The sequence below is a fragment of the Lepisosteus platostomus genome, chromosome 5 (genome assembly GCF_059453375.1).
Source record: "Lepisosteus platostomus isolate fLepPlt1 chromosome 5, fLepPlt1.hap1, whole genome shotgun sequence".
Classification (NCBI taxonomy): Eukaryota; Metazoa; Chordata; class Actinopteri; order Semionotiformes; family Lepisosteidae; genus Lepisosteus; species Lepisosteus platostomus.
The window spans coordinates 44,073,710-44,088,494 of record NC_142615.1 but is presented as its reverse complement, the minus strand read 5'-3'; the positions used below and the strand labels follow the sequence as shown (position 1 = coordinate 44,088,494).

Genomic DNA, 14,785 nt, shown 5'->3' with positions numbered 1-14,785 from the left:
TTCCTGATGTCGAGTCGTGTGCCGTGCGGAGGCTCTGAAAGCGAGAGCAATGAAAAGGTGCACGACGCTGTGAAAGAAAACAGAGAAGTGAAAGGCAGTCCTTTCTCTAAGGAGGTAAAAGAAAAGCAATTACCCGCCAGGGAATCGAACCCCGGTCTCCCGCGTGACAGGCAGGGATACTTGTTACTTTATTAACAAGGAAGACATTGCCCTCTCCGACCCCCGGCATCGTGTCCCGACCCAGCGTGCTGGAAGGCGACGCGTGCTGTGATTCCTTTACGACGCAGAAATGACAACCAAGGAACCGAGAGATCATTTCAGCATTTCGCGCCTGAACGGAAAACACAAACGACCAACTCGGAATGACTTGCTTTTGACGCTTTTCAAAGCGTTCTTTGTGCACGACGACTGCGCCGCCTAGCAGATACAAATGGGTTGTACAACTTTGAACTAGCAAATGGAAGAGGGCTAAGCCCCCTCTCTTTTAGCCCAGGTTCGATCTGTCTCCCAGAATCACCAGGGCGCACGCACACACACACACCCATGCCGTTGAAGTGCTCTGCTTCATTTCTAAGGGCAACTGAACATTCACTCCTACCACGAGAACAGAAAAGACAGCGTCCGCAGCAACAACAGCTCAGGTCTCTGCACAGGAGCTAAGCTGCCCCCATCTCCTCTGCTCTGCGGCTCCTGCGGAGCGGAGTCCTGCCTGGAGCCGTGTTTGCAGGCGGCGGCTCCCCGCGCTCTGTCTGTGCGTCGTGTCCAAGAGCTCCTGGGAGCTCCTGCGCAGGTCGTTTGCGCAGGTGGTGGAAGCCGGCCGGCAGAAACCGGTCTCAAGACAAAGGGAGAGAGGTGAGAACAAAGAACCCGCACCTCCCCCGCAGAGAACCTAAACTGCCGAGGCCACACCCCCAGCCGCATCGGTGCCACAAGATGGCCGCCAGGACGACGGACAAAATGGCTGACCGGAGGAAGGGCCCTATAACTCCCAGCAAGAAGGGAAAGAGAAAGCGGGAGAAGAGATGCAGGGCGGATCCACCTTCGGAAGGACAAAAGAAAAGAGTGGTAAGGGAGAACCGTTTCCTCGTTCTAGAGGAAACTGAACTTTCTTCCCCCGAGGCCCAGGAACAACCGGAGGAGGCAGCCCAGGAAGAGGTAACCCCCTCCCCCGAGGCCCAGGAACAACAGGAAGAGGCAGCCCAGGAAGTGGAGCCCCCCTCCCCAGAGGCCCAGGAGCAACTGGAGGTCCCCAAAACTCCTGGAGAAAGGGAAGAAAAAAGCCTTCCCGAAGCGGTGGCAGAGAGTATCCTCGAGGAAGACGAGGATAACTTTGAAGCCGCCCTGGAGCCGGGACTGATGGTAGGGCTGGACCTGTCCAGCATGTTTACCTTTCAGTCCCCAGCGAGACCTGGAGGGAGCCCAGCATATTCCCCCCAGGACCCGAACGAGAGGAGTTACATCTAGGCTAAACAGTGCCCAGATGTAGACTCCCAAGTTTTCCACTGTAAGCACAAAGAGAGGAGGTTCAACTTTCACTTGTTTAATCATGATTGTGAAACTTACCTTTCTTACAACTAACGTGAGAGGGCTAATAGACCCGTTGAAAAGACGGGGAGTCTTTCATGATCTGGCCTCAAAGTCTTTCTCAGTTTGTTTCTTACAGGAGGTCCACCTGAAGGATGAAAGCGACAAGCTGACATTCACCAGGGAATGGACGAAGGAATAATCATGCTGGAGCGTAGGAGGGGTCCACTCTTCCGGACTTCGGTGGTGCAGGGCCGGATCCTGGTCGCAGACATTGACTGGAGGGGGCAGAAGTTGAGAGCGATTAACGTCTATGCTCCAACAGAACCCTCTATCCTGAAGGAAGTGTTTGCTGACCTGGCCAGCTGCTGCACCACCAACAGACAGGTGGTGCTCGGCGGGGACTTCAACGTTGACCGGGAGAAGGGGAGCGACGCTAGCTCTGCAGAGTCGCTACTCAAGCAATTCTCCCTGGTAGACGGCTTCAGACGGTGCCGCCCTAACGACGCCGGAACGACTTGGAAAAACTCCCGGGGAGTATGCAGCCGCCTGGACTACATCTTCCTGCACACGACCTGCTCCCTGGAGTCGGTGACGGTGTCCCCAGCGTGGTATTCCGACCACGAGCGCTTGACGGTGGTGGCCAACACCAGCCTGCCAGCATTCGGTCGTGGGTACTGGATGCTGAACCGGGTGATACTGGAGGAAGATGACTTCAGGGCACTGTTCAGTAAAGACTACTCAAGCTGGGTCGACATGACGGACGGCTACAGCTCCGTGGTGGAATGGTGGGAGTCCATGAAGGACAGGACCCGAACGCTGGCACAGACGTACTGCAGACGGAAGGCGTCCAGGGAGAGGAAGGAAGCTGCGTGACTCCCGAAACAACTAGAGGAGGAGTACAGCTCGGCTAACAGGGGAGGAGCCTTCAATTCAGCCCCGGCATGGGACGTGAAGGAAAGGGTCCGCAAGCTGCACACCGAGAAAGAAAGCCAAGGCTTTCCTGGTCAAGGCACAAAGGGAGCATTATGAAAATAATAAAACCTGTTCCTCTTATTTCTTCAATCAGGTCCGTGGAGCCCAGAAAAAGAGGGTGATCCACAGCCTGAGACGGGGAGATGGAGAGGAAGTGCTGGACGAGAGTGACAAGGTAGAAGCGACCACCACTTTCTACAAGGAGCTCTTTTCAGAAAAGCAGACAGAGGTGGAGGCAGGTGATGCTTTTCTGGAGGGGCTGAAGGCACGAGTACCGGAGGAGGTGAGGGAGGACTTGGAGGGTCCGATCGTGACCGAGGAGCTGAAGGCGGTGCTCTTGTCCATGGAGAATGGCAAGGTGCCAGGGCCGGACGGACTCCCCAAGGAATTCTACACCTGCTTCTGGGACACCCTGGCGGCAGATCTGGTGGAAGTGGTGCAGGAGATCTTCCGCCGGTGGAAACTCGGAAACACCATGAGGAAGGGCGTCATCTCCCTGCTCTTCAAGGGAGTAGATGCCGCCGACCTCAAAAACTGGAGGCCGATCATGATGTTCTGCATGGACGTAAAGATCCTGTCCAAGCTTCTGACCGCCAGACTGAGAACCGCCCTCCCCCACATCATCCACAGCGACCAGACGTGTGGGGGTGGAAGGGCGATCTGTCAGCTGGAACCTCCAGCTGACCAGAGACGCTAGCGCCTGGGGCGAGGACCGGAATATGCCCTTGATGGTGGTCAGCCTGGACCAGGAGAAAGCCTTCGACAGAGTGAACCACAGCTATCTGTTCAGGGTGCTGGAACGCTTCGGTTTCGGAGAGAGTTTCAGCCTCTGGATTAAGATACTGTACTCTGACATAGGCAGCAGAGTCAACGTGAACGGAAACCTGGGGGATTTCATTCCCCAGGAATCCGGAGTATGACAAGACTGCCCCCTTTCCCCCCTTCTCTATGTTCTTTTCACAGAGCCCCTAGCAGAGGCGGTGAGATGGGACCCTGTCATCAACCGCCTGGAGATACCGGGAGGCGCAGGGTAAACCCTGAAGATCTTCCAGTACGCCGACGACACAACGCTGTTCCTGAGGTCGGACAGGGGGTTGAGAAGGGCCCTGCAGGTCATGGAGCAATACTCCAGAGCCTCGGGGTCGAAACTCAACCGCCGAAAGAGCAAACTGAAGTTCTTCAGGCCCTGGAAGCACAGGACGACGGCCCCAGAGGGTCTCGAGCTCTGCACGGAGCCTCTCAAAATACTGGGGGTTTCCTTCCAGAGCCAGGACAACGAGACCATCAACTGGACCGAGAGGATCGCCAAGGTGAATGCGATTCTGGGTCTGTGGAAAACGCGGTCGCTGTCCTACACAGGGAAAGTGATGGTGTTGAAAGCAGACATCCTGCCGGCTTTGGTTTACCTGGCGGTGGTGTACCCGCTGCCGGCCAGACTCAGACGAGCGCTGCAAGGGATGATCTTCGGCTTCGTCTGGGGTGGCAGGTACGAGTACATCACGAGGAACCGGATGTGTCAGCAGGTCGAGGAAGGGGGTCGAGATGTCCCACATTTCCCCCTGAAACTCGACTGCATCTTCTACTGCAACCTCTGTCGGGCGCTGCGGGAGCCCATCGGCCACAAGTACCAGTACTTTGTCAGGCTGTGGCTCTCCGTCCCGATGATGCACTTGGTCCAGTGGTCAAACACTGGGCTCAAGACAGAGAGGCAACCGGAGTTCTACAATCCGCGCTGTCAAGTGGAGCAGGAGGTACGAGGCCACGAGACAGCCAGAGCTCTGCACCAACCACAGAGCCCTGTACAAAGAGGTGAGGGGGCATTTGGTCGCTGACGAAAGGCTGCAGGTTCCCAGACAAGTCTGGGAAAGGACACAGCCCAAAGAACTTGACAACCAACTGAAGGACCTCAACTGGATGGCCGTACACAAGAGACTGGCTACCAGAGAGGTCCTCTACAGACACTCGATCTCCAGGAATCCGCATTGCCCCTGGGACACGTGTTTCGTCGAGGAGACTCAGGAGCACGTGTTCTGGAGCTGCCCCTTCGCCAAGGCGGTGTTGGGCACAGAATGGACAACATTATGCAACTCCTGGGAACGGGTGTGGTGCTCAGTTACCAGTATATTCTGCTGGGGACTGGCACCCACTAGACTGGACAAGGGGACACAGGACCTGTGGGGGCTGCTGCTGTCCCTCACAAAACAAGGACTGTGGAAGGTGAGGAACACTCTCATCCGGCACAACATAAAGTGGGGGGCGAGGGAGATGGAGGAGAGGATCCTGGCGGACCTCAGGAGGAGGACGAAGCACCACGTTGCCAAATGGGGTTTTCCCACGGCGAGGGAGCGCTGGAAAGGACTTTGGGATAAACAGGGATTAAAGGACAATAGCGAGTGGTAGGTTTGGAGGGGCTCTCTTAATTGCGCAAATCCGCCCCCACTTGCAAAGATTGATAACGGACAATCAATCTCCGTTACGCCGTTGTTTTTTATTACATGGAGTGTTAATATGTGTGAGATGTTCCTTTTGAGATGTTTTTTTTGTGGAATAAAGTATATTTTGTAGAACAAAAAAAATCTTATGACAAGGTTTACAAGTTATCTGTTGAACTACATTCTAATAGGTGTGGTCACATTCCAGGTCATTTGTTTACGTTTTTGTTTCTGGAGTAACTGTTAGATGAAATGTGCTAATATGTAACCTAACTCCAGTGTGAATAACTAGAAGAGGGGAGCAGCTCCATTCCAAACCAAGGGAGCTTTGAGATTGGCTGGGCCAGATCTCTCATTTGCATATCTGATTTGGAAATGTAACACTAAACCCCCTCCTTGCATGGATTTAACTTGCACCCAAGAGTCCCCTACTGTGTATTGCTACTTATTTTTTATGATAAGTGGTGATTACCAGTTGACAGGTTTTATTTGTTGAATTATAAATGGTTTTGTATTATCACCCTGAATGGCCTGTACTCAAGGTTTGGTAGGGTATGTGTTTTCATTTCATTTACCAAATGGAATTTATTTGGTGAAAAAATATTCTGTATTAATATTAATATTTCTCATACAACATAAATAGGGTCTTTTAGGAATAAAAAGATCTAGCACTTGGAAATCTTAATAAAGCTGTGTGCTTCCATACACTCGAACAGTTTTGATTCCTAATATTTGACCTTAGGTGTGGGAACGGGTCTTTTTTGCCATTTGATTTCCAATTGATCAGCACAGTATAGAAAATAGACCCATAAAGCAACGTCAGCAGTGACAAACGTGCAAAAAGTGATCACTTGTTTTCGCCCGCTTTCAAACTGAAACCCTTTGGTGTGTTAAAAGAATGTGATAACCACTACACTGCGCAAGGTGGGAATGGGTGACTTGCAGAGAGTGTTGAACTTCGAGAAAGGACTTCTCTCAGGAATATATTTCCACATTCTGAAAAGGAGATTTTCTCCATTTCTATAGTCAGACTTCCTCTTTTGCTAGAGAGCTGTAGAATGTGGAGTCACCTATCCAGCTCTGGGAACAGTGTGTAGATAACAAGTTTGTAACTGCCGGATGAGCACAGTAAATTAATACAGCAGAATAAACACACTGTGAGTATTTGAAGGAAATTAACAATCTTTTACGTCTCGCCATGTTCAATGCTGCTGTCATTTCTGTAATATTGTGATTATCACATTCATCACACATGCGCAAGATCCCCTGTTTGAAAGCGGGCAGAAACAGGTGTCTTTTTATCTTCTCACATTTTGCACTTCTGCCAGCGTTTTATGGATCTCGTTTTGTCTTATTGCAAGAATTCGAATTTCCTGTGTCATTCATGATCACATCAAACAGCCAGCAGATCATGTCACCTTTCAGATAGTCATTCTTTTGCTTCCTAAATTTCCTAGAGCAGGTCTTTTCAGCAGAACTGACAAACGTGGCAAAGCAACCTGATAAGACCAGGTCCTAGAAGTCACTACTCAGTCAGTTACTACTGCCGAAATGCAAGCCCTTCCTCCAGCCTGAAGAAGTTGATCCTACATTACTCATGAAGAAGATGTATCTACCAAACCTCAGAGAGCTGAGCTGGATCACTCCCCTTCTGAATGACGTTGCAGTAACACTCTACCACTCCTCTTCGTGCACTCATGCTGGAACTTTGGGAGGCTACTGCAGACAGCAGAGGTTGGATCATACACAGAGGTTGAAATAGCTCAGCTGAGAAAGCCTGATGCTCTAAAGGTCCCTGGTTCAATGGCATTTTGGTTTTGGCATTTTGTTTCGTTGCGCCATTTGTTCCTCTCTGCAATGCCCTGTGTCCAAAGTCACACTTCCCTTTCTCAGCCTGAATCCCAAACTAGAGTCTTTGTGTCCTTGACTCCCTCTTTTACCGACACTGATGAAGTACAGAAATAACTTAACATGTTTTGCACTCCTTATGGTGTTTTATGGTGGGACCTGTATTTCTCTATGAATTTCCTTAGTGACAGCCCATTTGTTTTCAATATATTTCTGGTGAAGTTATTACATCGGTCTCTCCTGGTGGCTTGTTTTCATATCCCACTTCTGACAATGACTTTTCTTATGTCACTTTGATGGGAGTACAATTGGAAAAAAAACTAAAATGTGTGTAGTTGTTTCCATATCAAACCTGTCTTCCATTTTATACAGTATTCCACAGGAGTGAATCAATTCCTTGTTTAATTTTGCAAATGACCCTGCTGTCAAAAAAACTAAATTCCCATGTAGCCAAGGAGTTGCTGAAAAGCAACTTCACTTTGATGTTTTGTGTTGTTATAACTAATTCATCTCCTTTTAAAAAAATAGATTTCTGTAAAAGAAAGGTGTCTCACACTACAGTTTAAATTGTAAACAGGTCATAGAAAAAGCTCCTTAGCTCCCTGTCAGGAATCAAACCCCACTCTCCTGTATGACAGGCAGGGATTCTCACCATGGTTAAATTGCAACCGTAATAATATTGACAACATTAATAAATGCATATATAATTGAAATTGAAAACATATCTAACACAGCATCTTTTCTGGTTATATACCACAATGCATTGCTGATATTTGTTGTTTGGCATTTAGGTTAAATACTGTCATGTTTTTCTCAGAAATCATCTTTTGATGTGTAAGTATAAATAATGATAATACTATTTGAATACATACAGGTCTTAATATTATTTTGATTAAAAATAGAACGTTAATAAGCAATAAATGGCATATAAAATAGTGTGAAGGTGAAGATCACACAAAATCAACTACAAATGTGAGAATTTTACATTTTTAGGATTATAAATTGCATGTAGCACATTAGCAACACTACAGTAATGCTAATATAACAATAGTGTAAAAAAAATCCTGACCTAATTCCTTACAAATGCTGATACAAAATGTGAATGATTTCAGAGTTTCGGGTATTGGGTCTCCTGATAGAGATCAGAGATGAACTGAGGCATGTGGGAAAGTGTACAGAACTGGTGAACTCCCAATTCCACATCAAGAGGCTGAGCACAATGGAAGAGTCCTGTACACACAAGTGACTCCTTGACAACATGGACAATCAAAACCTACTGGTATGATATTATATTCTCTCTGTGGTGTAGAAAATATTCACTACTAGTATTCTAGGTTACAGATAGGTCATTATATGACAGCTTACATCTGATTAATAGGATCCAAGGATCCATCTCTGGCATACATTCTTATTTTTAGTTTATAATGTATAATCTTGCTAATCTTTTAATGCCAAAATAAAGTGTTTTATAAAAAGCTTCATGTTCTAAGAAATTACTACAACTTTTGAACTTTGAAATATGGCCACTTTGTATTCTAGGACTTAGCAAATACTGCAGAAAAGTGGAGTTAAAATGTGAAAATGTGTAATGGGTATGTCTGATTAGTTGATTAGTGAAGATCCAGTAGTAAAAATAGCTTCTAATATTATTTCTAATATAATATTATTTCCAGATAAACCAACTTTGGAGAGTAGGCAACAGTGATTTCAAAGAAAGTGTGTTCACTTTCTTTGAAAGTGACGTTAAGGTATTGCTTATAGAAAGCGTGTTAAGGTATTGCTTATAGATTTTTTAAATGTTTTTACATTACATTTTTACTTTGATCAAGTTAAAATATCCACAAAATTTAGCTTAAAGATACCTTGTTAACCACTGAATTTGCAAGGTGCAAAACTGCTAAATTGTCTTTTAAAATATAAGGATTACAGTAGTACATTTGATACTAAATATTTGAGTAAATAAACGTTGAGTGAAAACTCGCTTCAGAAATGTCTAAGCTCAGTCATAATTTGGTTTTCAGACTTAAGACAAATTAACTGATGATGGAATTCAACTTCGGTGGCACAAACCAGAAAGATCAAAGACAAAAGAGGTGCCTGGGAGACACAAATCTTTTTAGAGCAATTAAAGGTACTCTTATTCTATGTTGTACTTTCAAACTTTGGGTACTCTTTAATTAGGACAGACTATTGCTCAATTACTATGATGCAAGCTAAACTTGACAATCTTTGACAATTATTATTAAATGAGCATTATACAAATGTGCGTTGATATTTTTAATATGTACCTTAATTGTAATATATATAAACACAATTGCTTTGATATGGATGTTCATTTGAAGGATTTGAGGAAACTATCAAGGATTGCAGAACAACCAAAGATACATTTGGGCATCTGCTATTGGTAAAGATGAAAAGTGTGAAGCTTGCATACACACGAGAGAAAAATCAGTTTTAATGTACTTCATTAAACTGATGGTGTGCTTATCAATCGTGCATAAGAAATACATAGCAGAGGATGGTTTCGATCCATCGACCTCTGGGTTATGGGCCCAGCACGCTTCCGCTGCGCCACTCTGCTGATAGCTGTCATAGTGTGATTCAACACAACTGCTCTATCTTTGCTTTCTAAAAGTGCGCCCGAGATGAAAAGTCTAAACGGTAAACGCAGACGTCACTTTGAGCACTTGGTCTTTTATAGTACGAATCATCACACGCTGCTCTACATGGGCGTGTCTTCAAGATCGTTGAGAACCAAACCTTCTGCTTTCCGAGGCAACTGATTCTTTCGTTGTTAATTCACAAATCTTCAATGAGAATCAGTGAAACGAAAACCAAACACATGTACACACTCGCGTCCTAGCCTGAAAGAAAAATGATGGAAGCATTTGAGGAATAACAAGAGTAGTCTGAACAGCTCCAGTCTATCAACTGCTCTACAAAGTGATCGCTACTTCCATACCCAGTTTATAACACTGAAAATGATTCAGGAAGCACAGCAAAGTTCTAAAAGCAGTGGTTGAAAAGCATCTAGATACATAAAATGACAACTTCTCAAAAGTAAAATCTTCAGCTTTTAAATATTGTCATCCATATATTTTCGTTTTTCTCTTTTTTACATAACACGCTTTCGAGAAATAGACTGTCTGGTAATGAAGGCGGCATTAGAAAATGTGTATCTAAATTAAAATCGGGTTTATGACTTCTGCGTTTTTCAGCTTTCTTAGCGCTTGGGTCTCGATTCAGATATTACAATGAAAGCAACAGGGGAGTAAGTTTTCCTTTTCTAAATCAAAGGTGATCTGCTCACAAGGAAGTATAAAAACTTCAGCGTTTACTTTTTGAAGACCGCAAATTGTCGAAACACTATTGCTTCATAAGCTAATAAGTAAGGTTTCTGAGCACGCATTGTATTACTAATGCTGTTATTAATAAAAAAAAGCTTAAATTCACATAATGGAATTTGGACGGCTCAAAGTAGTCTATTCTTTGTACAACTTCATTGTCTGTCCTTTTGTTATTGTAACGGATTCGGGTTCTAGCTAGCAAGACCTGGGTTCGAGCCAATACAATGAGGCACGAAGTAGGGTGGGAGCGGCAAGGGCACAAGCCCTAGAACCCGAATCCGTTACAATAACAAAAGGACAGACAATGAAATATGGGCTATTTCGAAGTCGCAAATGTGAGAGATAAAGTCAAAATTCTGAGTTTTTAGGTCGCAATTCTATGATTCTAAGTCACAATTCAGAGATACCATAGTGCGTTTTTTTTTTACTCACTGGCGGAAACGGGCTTCCGTAGGTTCTCAGTGCTGCGAAGCAAAAGCAATCTCTGGAAAATCAGACAAATTATTATCAGATCATGTCAAAAGCTGATCAGTATTTCTTTACTGGAAAACAAAGAAATGCTTGTAATACACATTTTAATCTGACATGCAATTACACATGAAAAATAGTAAAATTATTTTCATTGCGGTACATGTTGATAGAACAGCCCCCTCGATATAAGAAAGTGTACTCTGTCTGACAGCGAGTTTAACACACTGTCCTCGGAAATTAGAAACTAATTGAACAATAAATTAATCTGAGCAACGTGTGGGTGATTTAATTCTGTCGAAATTGCGTGGAACTCCTCCGCTGAGCTCAGATACACACGGGAAAGTGTTCAGGCGGCTTCACGGAGTCCCACCTCAGACTGGAAGCAGGTTCTAATTAGACACTGAGAACAATCCAGGTCTCTGTATGTAATTGATTGTGTTGATTGAGCGGTAGTGTGACCATGTGTGTGGTAGCATTGTCCTGCCAGTATAAAAACCTAGTCACCCCGACCGGGGTAAAGTTAGCTCGAAGTTCGAAAACGATTTTGGCACGCCTGTAGCGCTTTCACGAAACCTCTTAGAATTGCGAGAATGCTTGTTTTGTGTATAAAATACATTGTGGATGCTTTCTCAGCCTTTACTTTTTCGTTTTTATGACATTTTTTTGACCAAGCACGAATATTCTTTTGTCCATATCTTCGCAATGGAAGCACAGAACGCCGTCAAACCAAATGCATTTTAAAGACCACGACTTGTAGATATTTCCACACTCTTTACATCAAACTATCAGTGAGCTAATTATCTTTTTTTAAACCTCCGGTTTTTCATCGATGCGTAATTACGCACGAACTGGAACCCGGGGGACCGCTGTGTGCACACGTTCACAACGCGAGAAATACTGTTCAAATCGCTTCGTGCGAAAAACCCGTATATGACCATAGGAAGCAGAACAGCGCAGTCTCCCATTACCCAGACTGTAAGCACGGGAATAAAGCTTTGTTTGACTTCTGAAACCCTTCCTTTACGTCCTGTTTTCATTCAGGTAAGGGTCAACTATATTGAAAATACTACTGACAGCAGGAAGATTAAAATATTCTTTACTCAGCATCTTATTAAAAACAGCTCCCATGATGTTCAAACCGATTTTTTACACAGAACACTGACACAGCTTTGCATTCTGAATCTCTTTTTCTCATGCTTTTATTTAATATGGCACAATGCACTGGGATAGGGGTATTCTGTTCACAAACCCATAGCATTTAAACCACAGCACCCACAATGCTGCAAGTGTTTTGCACACTAAGCGGGTCCTCTGACTTTTCCCAGCTTTATTTTGGGTTGTGGAACCTTTCTTTATATTTTTTATGATTTTCTGAAGATAACACTACAGGTGGGATGGGTGGGTTGTCTTCATGGCTCAATAGCATTTCAAATACAGCACCCACACTGCTGAAACCAAGTGTTTTACACACCAGACAGGCCCCCGAACCTCATACAACCTTACTGTGGCTGTGGCCCCTGTCTTTATTTTGTAATGAGTTTCTGAAGATAACACTACAGGTAATACACTGGGACGGGTGGGTCGTCTTCATGGCTCAATAGCATTTCAAATACAGCACCCACTCTGCTGAAACCAAGTGTTTTACACACCAGACAGGCCCCCAAACCTCATACAACCTTACTGTAGCTGTGGCCCCTTTCTTTAATTTTTTATGATTTTCTGAAGATTACACTACAGGTAATACACTGGGACGGGTGGGTCGTCTTCATGGCTCAATAGCATTTCAAATACAGCACCCACTCTGCTGAAACCAAGTGTTTTACACACCAGACAGGCCCCCGAACCTCATACAACCTTACTGTAGCTGTGGCCCCTGTCTTTATTTTGTAATGAGTTTCTGAAGATAACACTACAGGTAATACACTGGGACAGGTGGGTCGTCTTCATGGCTCAATAGCATTTCAAATACAGCACCCACTCTGCTGAAACCAAGTGTTTTACACACCAGACAGGCCCCCAAACCTCATACAACCTTACTGTAGCTGTGGCCCATTTCTTTAATTTTTTATGATTTTCTGAAGATTACACTACAGGTAATACACTGGGACGGGTGGGTCGTCTTCATGGCTCAATAGCATTTCAAATACAGCACCCACTCTGCTGAAACCAAGTGTTTTACACACCAGACAGGCCCCCGAACCTCATACAACCTTACTGTGGCTGTGGCCCCTGTCTTTATTTTGTAATGAGTTTCTGAAGATAACACTACAGGTAATACACTGGGACAGGTGGGTCGTCTTCATGGCTCAATAGCATTTCAAATACAGCACCCACTCTGCTGAAACCAAGTGTTTTACACACCAGACAGGCCCCCAAACCTCATACAACCTTACTGTAGCTGTGGCCCATTTCTTTAATTTTTTATGATTTTCTGAAGATTACACTACAGGTAATACACTGGGACGGGTGGGTCGTCTTCATGGCTCAATAGCATTTCAAATACAGCACCCACTCTGCTGAAACCAAGTGTTTTACACACCAGACAGGCCCCCGAACCTCATACAACCTTACTGTGGCTGTGGCCCCTGTCTTTATTTTGTAATGAGTTTCTGAAGATAACACTACAGGTAATACACTGGGACAGGTGGGTCGTCTTCATGGCTCAATAGCATTTCAAATACAGCACCCACTCTGCTGAAACCAAGTGTTTTACACACCAGACAGGCCCCCAAACCTCATACAACCTTACTGTAGCTGTGGCCCCTTTCTTTAATTTTTTATGATTTTCTGAAGATTACACTACAGGTAATACACTGGGACGGGTGGGTCGTCTTCATGGCTCAATAGCATTTCAAATACAGCACCCACTCTGCTGAAACCAAGTGTTTTACACACCAGACAGGCCCCCAAACCTCATACAACCTTACTGTAGCTGTGGCCCATTTCTTTAATTTTTTATGATTTTCTGAAGATTACACTACAGGTAATACACTGGGACGGGTGGGTCGTCTTCATGGCTCAATAGCATTTCAAATACAGCACCCACTCTGCTGAAACCAAGTGTTTTACACACCAGACAGGCCCCCAAACCTCATACAACCTTACTGTAGCTGTGGCCCATTTCTTTAATTTTTTATGATTTTCTGAAGATTACACTACAGGTAATACACTGGGACGGGTGGGTCGTCTTCATGGCTCAATAGCATTTCAAATACAGCACCCACTCTGCTGAAACCAAGTGTTTTACACACCAGACAGGCCCCCGAACCTCATACAACCTTACTGTGGCTGTGGCCCCTGTCTTTATTTTGTAATGAGTTTCTGAAGATAACACTACAGGTAATACACTGGGACAGGTGGGTGCTATTCATGAGTCAAAAGCTTCATCACAACATCTGAAAATTTTATTTTACATTCTTTTTATTTCCCATGTTTCGTTTAGTTTTTTCCTAATTTCACATTTTAAATAAGCTATATCTGTAATCACAATGAAGGTGTGGTATGCAGTCTTGATGATGTGACTGTGTAACCATCAGGCACGAAGGAGAGAAAAACAAAAAACTCCAAAGGAGAAAAAAAATCTCTGGGGGTCCAAGGCCTGATGGTTGACCTCCCCTCCAGGTCCTGGTTGTGTATGACAAATAGTTACTAGAAACAGTTCACATGCACAACCATGCAGATTGACACGGTGAATTCTATTTCATATATTATGTGAGACTAGATGTTAATGTTGAGTGTGTCCCATCCACTGGGTTGAGCAGTACAGGATCTTGAGTTTTGTAGGCTGGGTTCCTTGCTTCAGAAATCCAGGAGGATCCCTTGTCATGGGGGACGGAGCTCAATATCAACCAAAGGCACCGAAGAGAGAACAGTGGCAGGCATGGTGTGGAGAAAAAAAAAGGGTTAGACACAGAAAAAACAATTGCAACGTGGTTGTCTACTTACCCACTTGATATCTATGTTTCTGCACCTCCTAAAGAATTAGATCACTTGGGATAAAGAAGACTACAGAGACGATGTAGAAGACTACAGCATTGTTAAATATGCTTATAGGTATGGGGCATCCTTAAAAAGGTCTGACATATATTTCCACAATTTAGGGGCTGTGTGCCTAAATGCTCTGCTACGTGCTTGCTATTGTTAACATAATCTGTTCATTGATCTAGACAGCATCCTACAACTACCTTA

At 44.8% G+C, this 14,785-nt stretch overlaps 1 non-coding gene across 1 annotated transcript; it reads right to left on the bottom strand.

The window, feature by feature from the left end:
- Positions 1 to 9,288: 9,288 nt before the first annotated feature.
- On the bottom strand, positions 9,289 to 9,360 carry trnam-cau (transfer RNA methionine (anticodon CAU)). Its single transcript has one exon. It is a non-coding gene; the product is annotated as a tRNA-Met (tRNA).
- Positions 9,361 to 14,785: the final 5,425 nt, after the last annotated feature.